The 12,073-nt window shown below is 45.9% G+C and overlaps 1 pseudogene; it reads right to left on the bottom strand.

Annotated features, from left to right (window-relative positions):
* Positions 1 to 6,401: 6,401 nt before the first annotated feature.
* LOC124720615 lies at positions 6,402 to 6,519 on the bottom strand (annotated as a pseudogene).
* Positions 6,520 to 12,073: the final 5,554 nt, after the last annotated feature.

A 12,073-nucleotide genomic window follows, 5' to 3' on the forward strand; every position in this document is an offset into this window, starting at 1 on the left:
CGCGATTTCTAATTACTGTTTACTGCGTTCAACTTGTTACAGTTTGTTAAGCTCAACCAGCGGTAATTTTCCTTGCCTGGTGGCCGCTAACGCCCCAGTTACCTGCCCTGGGGCAGCTCTCCGCGATTTCTTATTACTGTTTACTGCGTTCAACTTGTTACAATTTGTTAAGCTCAACCAGCGGTAATTTTCCTTGCCTGGTGGCCGCTAACGCCCCAGTTACCTGCCTGGGGCAGCTCTCCGCGATTTCTTATTACTGTTTACTGCGTTCAACTTGTTACAATTTGTTAAGCTCAACCAGCGGTAATTTTCCTTGCCTGGTGGCCGCTAACGCCCCAGTTACCTGCCCTGGGGCAGCTCTCCGCGATTTCGTATTACTGTTTACTGCGTTCAACTTGTTACAATTTGTTAAGCTCAACCAGCGGTAATTTTCCTTGCCTGGTGGCCGCTAACGCCCCAGTTACCTGCCCTGGGGCAGCTCTCCGCGATTTCTTATTACTGTTTACTGCGTTCAACTTGTTACAATTTGTTAAGCTCAACCAGCGGTAATTTTCCTTGCCTGGTGGCCGCTAACGCCCCAGTTACCTGCCCTGGGGCAGCTCTCCGCGATTTCTTATTACCGTTTACTGCGTTCAACTTGTTACAATTTGTTAAGCTCAACCAGCGGTAATTTTCCTTGCCTGGTAGCCGCTAACGCCCCAGTTACCTGCCCTGGGGCAGCTCTCCGCGATTTCTTATTACTGTTTACTGCGTTCAACTTGTTACAATTTGTTAAGCTCAACCAGCGGTAATTTTCCTTGCCTGGTGGCCGCTAACGCCCCAGTTACCTGCCCTGGGGCAGCTCTCCGCGATTTCTTATTACTGTTTACTGCGTTCAACTTGTTACAATTTGTTAAGCTCAACCAGCGGTAATTTTCCTTGCCTGGTGGCCGCTAACGCCCCAGTTACCTGCCCTGGGGCAGCTCTCCGCGTTTCTTATTACTGTTTACTGCGTTCAACTTGTTACAATTTGTTAAGCTCAACCAGCGGTAATTTTCCTTGCCTGGTGGCCGCTAACGCCCCAGTTACCTGCCCTGGGGCAGCTCTCCGCGATTTCTTATTACTGTTTACTGCGTTCAACTTGTTACAATTTGTTAAGCTCAACCAGCGGTAATTTTCCTTGCCTGGTGGCCGCTAACGCCCCAGTTACCTGCCCTGGGGCAGCTCTCCGCGATTTCTTATTACCGTTTACTGCGTTCAACTTGTTACAATTTGTTAAGCTCAACCAGCGGTAATTTTCCTTGCCTGGTAGCCGCTAACGCCCCAGTTACCTGCCCTGGGGCAGCTCTCCGCGATTTCTTATTACTGTTTACTGCGTTCAACTTGTTACAATTTGTTAAGCTCAACCAGCGGTAATTTTCCTTGCCTGGTGGCCGCTAACGCCCCAGTTACCTGCCCTGGGGCAGCTCTCCGCGATTTCTTATTACTGTTTACTGCGTTCAACTTGTTACAATTTGTTAAGCTCAACCAGCGGTAATTTTCCTTGCCTGGTGGCCGCTAACGCCCCAGTTACCTGCCCTGGGGCAGCTCTCCGCGATTTCTTATTACTGTTTACTGCGTTCAACTTGTTACAATTTGTTAAGCTCAACCAGCGGTAATTTTCCTTGCCTGGTGGCCGCTAACGCCCCAGTTACCTGCCCTGGGGCAGCTCTCCGCGATTTCGTATTACTGTTTACTGCGTTCAACTTGTTACAATTTGTTAAGCTCAACCAGCGGTAATTTTCCTTGCCTGGTGGCCGCTAACGCCCCAGTTACCTGCCCTGGGGCAGCTCTCCGCGATTTCTTATTACTGTTTACTGCGTTCAACTTGTTACAATTTGTTAAGCTCAACCAGCGGCAATTTTCCTTGCCTGGTGGCCGCTAACGCCCCAGTTACCTGCCCTGGGGCAGCTCTCCGCGATTTCTTATTACTGTTTACTGCGTTCAACTTGTTACAATTTGTTAAGCTCAACCAGCGGTAATTTTCCTTGCCTGGTAGCCGCTAACGCCCAGTTACCTGCTCTGGGGCAGCTCTCCGCGATTTCTTATTACTGTTTACTGCGTTCAACTTGTTACAATTTGTTAAGCTCAACCAGCGGTAATTTTCCTTGCCTGGTGGCCGCTAACGCCCCAGTTACCTGCCCTGGGGCAGCTCTCCGCGATTTCGTATTACTGTTTACTGCGTTCAACTTGTTACAATTTGTTAAGCTCAACCAGCGGTAATTTTCCTTGCCTGGTGGCCGCTAACGCCCCAGTTACCTGCCCTGGGGCAGCTCTCCGCGATTTCGTATTACTGTTTACTGCGTTCAACTTGTTACAATTTGTTAAGCTCAACCAGCGGTAATTTTCCTTGCCTGGTGGCCGCTAACGCCCCAGTTACCTGCCCTGGGGCAGCTCTCCGCGATTTCTTATTACTGTTTACTGCGTTCAACTTGTTACAATTTGTTAAGCTCAACCAGCGGTAATTTTCCTTGCCTGGTGGCCGCTAACGCCCCAGTTACCTGCCCTGGGGGTTAGTGTATGTAACGGCAGTGTACGTTTCCTCGTCTTCCAGCTGCCGTCCGGTAAGGCGTGTAGTTTTGACAGCTTTCTTTATCGTAGGCCGTTTGGTGATTCTTCTTCTCTGGTGGTAGTGATTCCTTTCTCGTTCTGGGCGCTCTAAGCACAGTATTCTGGGGACGTAATGCACACCGCCGGTTCAGGCTTTGGCGTATTGTTCCATCGTTGCATTTGGTTTATCGGACGTCAGGTAGCTTCAGCAAGATTATCATTAGCCATTCGTTAGACTGCAACTGGTCTGAGTTACCTTCTTGTGAAGTGAGTGCAACTCTTGGCTGCCTATCTCATCGCTCGCGAGAGTGTTTGTTGTCGGACCTTCTCAGAGGTCGATTCCTGGAGCACTGTCTGTGGCCCCTTGGTCCTTGTAGACGTGTGTTCTAAAAGGAGGTCTGATGACTGTAATCACTGTAATCATCCTTCTGCTGTGTTTGTGGCGACTTACCTTTAATGTTTCAATACCTGTGAGTTGTAAATTGCAGCGAGTTCTTAAGCAATTCTTAATTTATTGCCATTCTTGGCGTGTAAGGCCTTCAGCTGTGATTGTGGTCACTTGCCTTAAAATTCTAATTTGGTATTTGTATTTACGCAGTAAGTATTTGAAATGTTATTTACTGCCATTCCTGGGATCTTATGCCTTCTGATGTGGTTTTGGTTACTTGCCTTGAATATTTCAATACCTGTAATTTGTAAGTTGCAGCGAGTTTTAAACAATTCTTAATTTATTACCATTCCTGGCGTGTAAGGCCTTCAGCCCAGATCACAGTGTCTTGGTTTTAAAACATTATCTGCTGTATCTGTATTTAATGGTGATTTGCTAAACTGTAACTCACTGAAAACACTATTATTTACTCAGTTGTTTATTCCTTCATTAATAATGTGTGGTATTTTTGTAGTGGCGTGGCAAGACAGCCAAGCCACTCGGAGGTAGCCGAAAGGCACGCGTTAAGCTCACGCAGATTGGCGTGAGGTCTGGAACAAGGTAAAGTAATTATCCTATAAAAAAAAGAACGTAGTTCTTGGAATACTTAACTTTAATCCACAATTGGAGAACATCGCTCTTGTTTAGACATTATTACACTGAATATAAACTGGTAATGGCGCCTTGCTAGGTCGTAGCAAATGACGTAGCTGAAGGCTATGCTAACTATCGTCTCGGCAAATGAGAGCGTAGTTTGTCAGTGTAGCATTGCTAGCAAAGTCGGCTGTACAACTGGGACGAGTGCTAGGAAGTCTCTCTAGACCTGCCGTGTGGCGGCGCTCGGTCTGCAATCACTGACAGTGGCGACACGCGGGTCCGACGTATACTACCGGACCGCGGCCGATTTAAAGGCTACCACCTAGCAAGTGTGGTGTCTGGCGGTGACACCACAATTTTTTATTTATTGTTGATCCTGGAATTACTGGTTAAAATAAATTGTGTATAACAATAAAAGGCAACCAGCAGGAACTGATTAAGGCCCCATCCACAATCGTAACCGAATCCTGGCTTCCCTTGACTACCAGGTTACACTGATCCACACGACCTTGGAAACAGCCATGTTGTAACAATTTCTGCAGACACACTGATCAAGATTTGGGAAGAACTCGCCTATCGACTCGATGAGCGACAAACGGTGCTCACGTCGAACACTTGCGAGAAAAACTGTCTGAGGTGCTCTTTCATATGATGTATTGTTAACAATATTAGACTACTGGCCATTAAAACTGCTACACCGCGACGATGACGTGCTAGAGACGCGAAATTTAACCGACAGGAAGAAGATGCTGTGATATGCAAATCATCAGCTTTTCAGAGCATTCACACAATGTTGGCGCCGGTGGCGAAACCTACAATGTGCTCACATGAGGAAAGTTTCCAACCGATTTCTCATACACCAACAGCAGATGACCGGCGTTGCCTGGTGAAACGTTGCTGTGATGCCTCGTGTAAGGAGGAGAAATGCGCACCATCACGTTTCCGACTTTGATAAAGGTCGGATTAGAGCCTATCGCGATTGCGGTTTATGGGATCGCGCGACATTGCTTCTCGCGTCGGTCGAGATACAACGACTGTTAGCAGAATATGGAATCAGTGGGTTCAGGAGAGTAATACGGAACGCCGTGCTGGATCCCAACGGCCTCGTATCACTAGCAGTCGAGATGACATGCGTCTTATCCGCATGGCTGTAGCGGATCGTGCAGCCACGTCTCGATACCCGAGTCAACAGATGGGGACGTTTGCAAGACAACAACTATCTGCACGAACAGTTCGACGACGTTTGCAGCAGCACGGACTATCAGCTCGGAGACCGTGGCTGCGGTTACTTTTGACGCTGCATGACAGACAGGAGCGCCTGCGATGGTGTACTCGACGACGAACCTGGGTGCACGAATGGCAAAACGTCATTTTTTCGGATGAATCCAGGTTCTGTTTACAGCATCACGATGGTCGCATCCGTGTTTGGCGACATCGCGGTGATTGCACATTTGAACGGTGTATTCGTCGTCGCCATACAGGCATATCACCCGGCGTAATGAAATGGGATGCCATTGGTTACACGTCTCGTTGACATCTTGTTCGCATTGACGGCTCTTTGAACAGTGGACGCTGCATTTCAGATGTGTTACGACCCGTGGCTCTACCCTTCATTCGATCCCTGCGAAACCCTACATTTCAGCAGGATAATGCACGACCGCATGTTGCAACTCCTGTGCGGGCCTTTCTGGATACAGAAAATGTTCGACTGCTGCCCTGGCCAGCACATTCTCCAGATCTCTCAGCAACTGAAAACGTCTGGTCAGTGGTGGCCGTGCAACTGGCTCGTCACAATACGCCAGTCACTACTCTTGATGAACTGTGGCATCGTGTTGAAGTTGCATGGGCAGCTGTACCTGTACATGCCATCCGAGCTCTGTTTGACTCAATGCCCAGGCGTATCATGGCCGTTATTATGGCCAGAGGTGGTTGTTCTGGGTACTGATTTATCTGGATCTCTGCACCCAAATTGCGTGAAAATGGAATCACATGTCAGTTCTAGTATAATGTATTGGTCCAATGAATACCCATTTATCATCTACATTTCTTCTTGGTGTAGCAGTTTTAATGGCTAGTAGTGTAAGTCGAATGTAGTAAATGCTATAAAGCCTTAAAACCCATATATTCGTTTTGAAACATCCTGTATTTTGAAATTAAAATTTTTTCCTCTAAGATTGTTCGAGGTTGTCTTAATGGTGGAGTGACCACTGCCACACAGAAGAAAACAGGGTGGATCTGTTGGACTAGATCCTACCTGACTGCCATGGATCAGCAGATGCTCTGCTGCTTGGTAGCTAAAGTCATACAAAATCCTGACAATGACTCTGTATCATGGTTCAGACAATACTGACACAACTTGAACACCTCCTGCATCACATTTTATTGGAGGTTATTTTCGATAAAACGCACAGCAGTTGTGAGAAAGAAGGTGTTACACGCTGTTATACCCCGCATCATAGAGGCTGGGTGATAGGGACGTGTGAAGGGGATGAAGTCTGCACATGCGTGGCGGCAGAGACTGGCCAAACAAGGTCCGTGTTGCCGAACTGTGTAGCTGCGGACAGCAATCAGGCGCAGTTGCATTCGGTAAATCAGTTCAAATCTATGAGTACTCCGTCTTCAGGCCACGAGTGGCCTCCCGGGACCATCCGACCGCCGTGTCATCCTTAGAGGAGGCTGCAGATAGGAGGGGCGTGGGGTCGGCACACCGCTCTCCCGGTCGTTATGATGGTATTCTTGACCGGAGCCGCTACTACTCGGACGAGTAGCTCCTCAATTGCCATCACGAGGCTGAGTGTACCCCGAAAAATGGCAACAGCGCATGGTGGCCTGGATGGTCACCCATCCAAGTGCCGACCACGCCCGACAGTGCCTAACTTCGGTGATCTCATGGGAACCGGTGTATCAACTGCGGCAAGGCCGTTGCCTTCAAATCTATGAGGGAATAACATATTTTAAAACCGATTTCGATCAGTTATCTACATGAGAGAAATCTTACTTCACGTCTTGAGGTTGGGTCCACCGCTCCACAGCAATTGTCTGTGTGTCGTCGGTAGGAGAGAACAGCTGATGCAGTCTAACGACAAGACCATCGATAATGGTTGCAGAAATTACCATTTGTTGCGATTTGGACTATATTATAAATAAAAATGTGGTACACAACAAAATATACTTCAAACGTAAACCGAACTCATTATTGATATTTGACAATTGCTTCTACTCGATGTAATTTTTTAAATGTATATAACGCGCGTATGTGGGTGTATTTCACTGCAGTTCAATGTAAATCACTATGCACAAAAAAGAGTTACTAGTAACAAAGACTAGTGCAAAGGACTATCGTAAAAATTGGCAGTGTGTCATATTTTACGGTATAAAAAGAGGCATTATGATTTTAAATTAATTCGTTCCACATTACAATGGGAGAACGCATTTATGATCCATTGAACAAGCAAACAATTAACCATCTTCCGTGAATAACTAGGCGGAATGCTCGCGATAACGTCGAAAAGCTGCGATATCTCGACGGGTAACCCTACCTTTAATTTTAAGGCGTTTTCCAATTCGTGCCTTGAAAATGACAGCGGTTTACTTGTCGAAATATTGCAGTTTTCGACGAATTTATTCGGCCGCATTCTCGTGAGTAACTAGAGCATACAACACGGTGTGTAAACCTTAACTTCTCGCTGGGCGATGTGTTGAACATTATAGAGTGAATACTTGATGGGCTACATATTCCTAATCAATAAAAGCTAGGAAGTTCTCATGTACAGCATGTTGTTCTCAATGGAGAGACGTCTACAGACGTTAAAGTAACCTCTGGCGTGCCACAGGGAAGTGTTATGGGACCATTGCTTTTCACAATATACATAAATGACCTAGTAGATAGTGTCGGAAGTTCCATGCGGCTTTTCACGGATGATGCTGTAGTATACAGAGAAGTTGCAGCATTAGAAAATTGCAGCGAAATGCAGGAAGATCTGCAGCGGATAGGCACTTGGTGCAGGGAGTGGCAAGTGACCCTTAACATAGACAGATGTAATGTATTGCGAATGCATAGAAAGAAGGATCCTTTATTGTATGATTAAATGATAGCGGAACAAGCACTGGTAGCAGTTACTTCTGTAAAATATCTGGGAGTATGCGTACGGAACGATTTGAAGTGGAATGATCATATAAAGTTAATTGTTGGTAAGGCGGGTGACAGATTAAGATTCATTGGAAGAGTCCTTAGAGAATGTACTCCATCAAAAAAAGGAGGTGGCTTACAAAACACTCGTTCGACCTATACTTGAATACTGCTCATGGGTGTGGGATCTGTATCAGATCGGGTTGACAGAGGAGATAGAAAAGATCCAAAGAAGAGCGGCGCGTTTCGTCACAGGGTTATTTGGTAAGCGTGATAGCGTTACGGAGATGTTTTGCAGACTCTGCAAGAGAGGCGCTCTGCATCGCGGTGTAGCTTGTTGTCCAGGTTTCGAGAGGGTGCGTTTCTGGATGAGGTATCGAATATGTTGCTTCCCCCTACTTATACCTCCCGAGGAGATCACGAATGTAAAATTAGAGAGATTCGAGCGCGCACGGAGGCTTTCCGGCAGTCGTATTCCCGCGAACCATACGCGACTGGAACAGGAAAGGGAGGTAATGACAGTGGCACGTAAAGTGCCCTCCGCCACACACCGTTGGGTGGCTTGCGGAGTATAAATGTAAATGTACTATGTATCCAGTTGGGATGTTGACAAAAACATTGTTAACTTATGAGTCTTTAAAACCAAGAAAAATTATTACCTCACTTTGTTTCAAAGTCTACATCGTAATACCATCTGCTATCCGAGTCCATGTCCGAACCATTTGATTGTAAATTTAGGATGACAAGTTTAAGGCTTTCTCCTCATCCTTCTTTACCTCCCTGTTGGTCCTCGTCCCGCGCACATTGTACTTCGAGCTGAAGGGTGACGCTGTCTATTGCTTCATGTACAAGCGTTTCAGTGTCTGTTATTTTGAATGTTTAATTTTTTTCCCCACATGGCTTGTAACCCGTGCACAAATTAATTCTAACCCATTATACTGACAGTGGTGTGTGGGTAAATGCAAAACTGTGTGACCACAATCACCTGCAAGAAAGTAAAATTTGTACATTCTTTCATGTGACTTTTATAAATTAACGAGCTGCAGGCCTATGCTGCCTGGAATATTTTTATTTTTGAACCAGAGCAGAATATCCCATTTCTAGGTACTCGTACCTGGTCTTCTCCCTGTAACAGCTGAATGATAATTGCCATGGTAATACAAGGACCGACAAGATATGGCAAGAATTGTTCAGTGAGCTGCTTGTTGAAAATGGCACTGTTCGTTTCCGAGTGGTAGTCACTATTGATTTTCTTACACGTGAATACTAGCTTACTCTCTGGAACCAAATCAGAAGGGTCAGCATGCACAATAAGTATCCGAGAACCTTTTCCTATGGGAACTTTAAAACCGTCAGTACCATCACTCGTTTCCCAGCAGGTATTCATGGAATGAATTTCACCCATAGTGATTTCTGTTTAACTCCGTGACTGTTCCTTTACAGGGTCTAGAAAAATTTCCGCTACCAGTCACAATAAAAGGTTATTTTCACGAGCTGCGACATCGTCGCGAAAAGACAGTGACCCGTATATGTAATAAGTTTCCTTTAATTTACGTCTATGGTCACAAACTTTTTGTTAACAGATTACCGGTTTCGGTCTTTAGTGACCATCATCAGATCTGCAGCAAAAATGGGAAAAACATAAACACACTCGCATACTGTATACAGCAGTGGAAAGCGGTGGTGCTCTTAATTTGTTAGAGGTGCTTGAAATTTATAAAGCGAAAAATAGTGAACCAACTAAGCTGCTTAACTGGCAGAGCGACCTTGTACCCAATGCCTACTTTACTTTATTAGACAATCATTTACTCTAATTACTGCACTCCTCTGTTGTATATAATTTGTTGATAAGTTCCACTAGTATTGAGTGCTTCACATATTTACTTCGTTTTCATACGTTTTATGCATGACTCTAGTACGTTCTCGTTCCTTCTCTATTCATGTCATAGACTGCATTAATCAGCTAATGTGGCTCATCCACTGTTACGGAATTCTGTCATTCTCTTCTTGCAACGGAGTGCCGCAGGGTACGAGGTGCCCTCTGCCGGTCACGTTCCTCCAACCACTTTCCGCGTGTGCGGAATTCTGGCGTTAGCGCTAACAGAGGGGGCTGATTATGTGCTGCACTGTGTTTTCTTTCATTTGTGGCTCCTTTAGCGATTTGTTTTATGGTTGTTTAACACTACCCGGTGCACTATCAACGGTGTTTAATATTTATGTCATTATCTAGAATATTGGCACTAGAGCACATGTCAACCACTGTTTCTTAACTCTTCCTCTTTTTAACAATATTACTCAGGCGATCTTCATAGGCCGCACCACCCGCTCCTTCTGCCTCCATGATTCCTACCTCACCATTTATGGCCGTCCTATCCACCTCACTCCTACCTTCAAATACCTTGGCCTCACCCTAGACCGCCACCTCACCTGGACTCCCCACCTCGTCACCATCCAAAACAAAGCTCACAACCGACTCCACCTCCTGAAACTCCTGTCCAGCCAGACGTGGGGTCTGCATCCTTCCACCATCCTTCACACCCACAAATCCTTGATCCGCCCCATCCTCTGTAATGCCAGTGTAGCTTGGATTTCCGCCCCTCCCCGGTTCTATAAAGCCCTCCAAATCCTCGAACGCCACGTGCTCCGCCTCGCCTTCCGCATCCGATTTCCGTCCCCCACGCGCATCCTCTACGACCTCGTCCCCTTCCCCCATGTTCTCCTTTTCCTCGAACACATCCGCACACTATATATTGTCCGCCGCCTCGATCCCCCTCAGCCCCTGGTGTCTTCCTTCCTCTCCACCCCCAACCCATTGCCGCGCCTTTACCGTTGTGTCCCACCCCCTCTCCATCTCCACACACTCGGCCTCCTTTTCCGACGCAACTTTCACCGTCTATCCCTCCCGGATGATGAGCTTCGCCCCGACATCTACCCTTCCTACCAACTCTAACCCCCCTCTTCCTGCCTCCTCGTCAGGGCTCCCTCTCCTCCCCCTTCCTTCCCCTGAGCGGCTTACCCCTCCTACCCCCCTCCCTCTCTTGTGCTCCTTCAGTGTCTCTGCACTCCCTCCTGTCTTGTCTTCCCTCTTCATCTCCTGCCCCACCAGTCTCCTGCCTCTCCGTGTACCCACTGACGCCCCTACTCTCTTCATCCTGCTGCCTCCCCTGCTGCCCCTTTCTCTCCCCTCCTTTTCCATCCTCTCCAACCTTTCCCTCAGTAGGTCCCACCTAGCAGTTTTGTTCTTCATTGTGTGTGCTCCAAGTCGGTTTTAAGTGTGCTGTTCTGGAGTGTTTTTAATACTGTGGCCGACTTTTAACCTGTGCATGTGCATTCAATGTCTCCTCTGTGTTTTAAGAATCGGCAACTGCGTTTTTTTTACTTTCTGGTGACTTTTTTAATTCTCCCCCATGAATGTCCCCATGTCAGTGTATTTTTAGCTCAATTTTCTCCTCTGTTTTATGTTCCCCTTTTTTATCGCGTTACGTATGTAAATTTTATTCTTGTTTTAGTTGTCGTGTCACTCAGCTAAAGAGCGGCGGATTGTGCCACTGACAGCCCTCCCCTGCCCATATGGGGCAGGGGAATCAAATCACAATAAAGAAAAAAAAGTAATATTACTTTTGTCGTGTTCTTCTTTTTATTGCTTTTTATTACTGTAATGCCTTTTATACGTTATTAGCTTATTACAGACTTCAACTATTGTATCTCCCTTTATTTTCGCTGTTTCAATTAATTATTGAAAACTAGTGTATGCCGACATTAACGACATCTGGTGAACTTACAACACAAACATCTTGTGGCTATTGTACGGCAGCTTGTTTTGAACAGTAGTACTTCTGACATGACTTGTGCATGTGATGTTATCTATATGTATTTGACGATGCTGGTGCTGATTCCGCATTTAACATTTGACGATGCCACTGTGGCTGCAGTGCATTAGGACTTTATTTTTATGAAACAGGTATGCCTCTATATATTAAAACGCACATATGTAAATTTTGTCACTACTACTTTACATTATGGTCTATGTATTGTTCTTAAGCTGTATACAGTTTGCGAGTGTATTTATGTTTTTCCCAGTTTTGCTGCAGATCTGATCATAGTCATTAAAGATCGAAACTGGTAATCTGTTAACAAAAAGTTTGTGACCATAGACGTAAATTAAAGGAAACTTATTAAAAGATTATTTATTTGTCACACGACCGGTTTCGGGCTTGTGCCCATCTTCAGGTGTTTATACATTCATGTACATGTTTATATTGCTGGAGATCACTATAAATACAAAAAAATATTTGCTGGTGACTAAACAGATACAAGTGGAACAATTGTAAGTGACAAGGCAGCATTTGTCG

The sequence above is a fragment of the Schistocerca piceifrons genome, chromosome 11 (genome assembly GCF_021461385.2).
Source record: "Schistocerca piceifrons isolate TAMUIC-IGC-003096 chromosome 11, iqSchPice1.1, whole genome shotgun sequence".
In the NCBI taxonomy this organism is placed as follows: Eukaryota; Metazoa; Arthropoda; class Insecta; order Orthoptera; family Acrididae; genus Schistocerca; species Schistocerca piceifrons.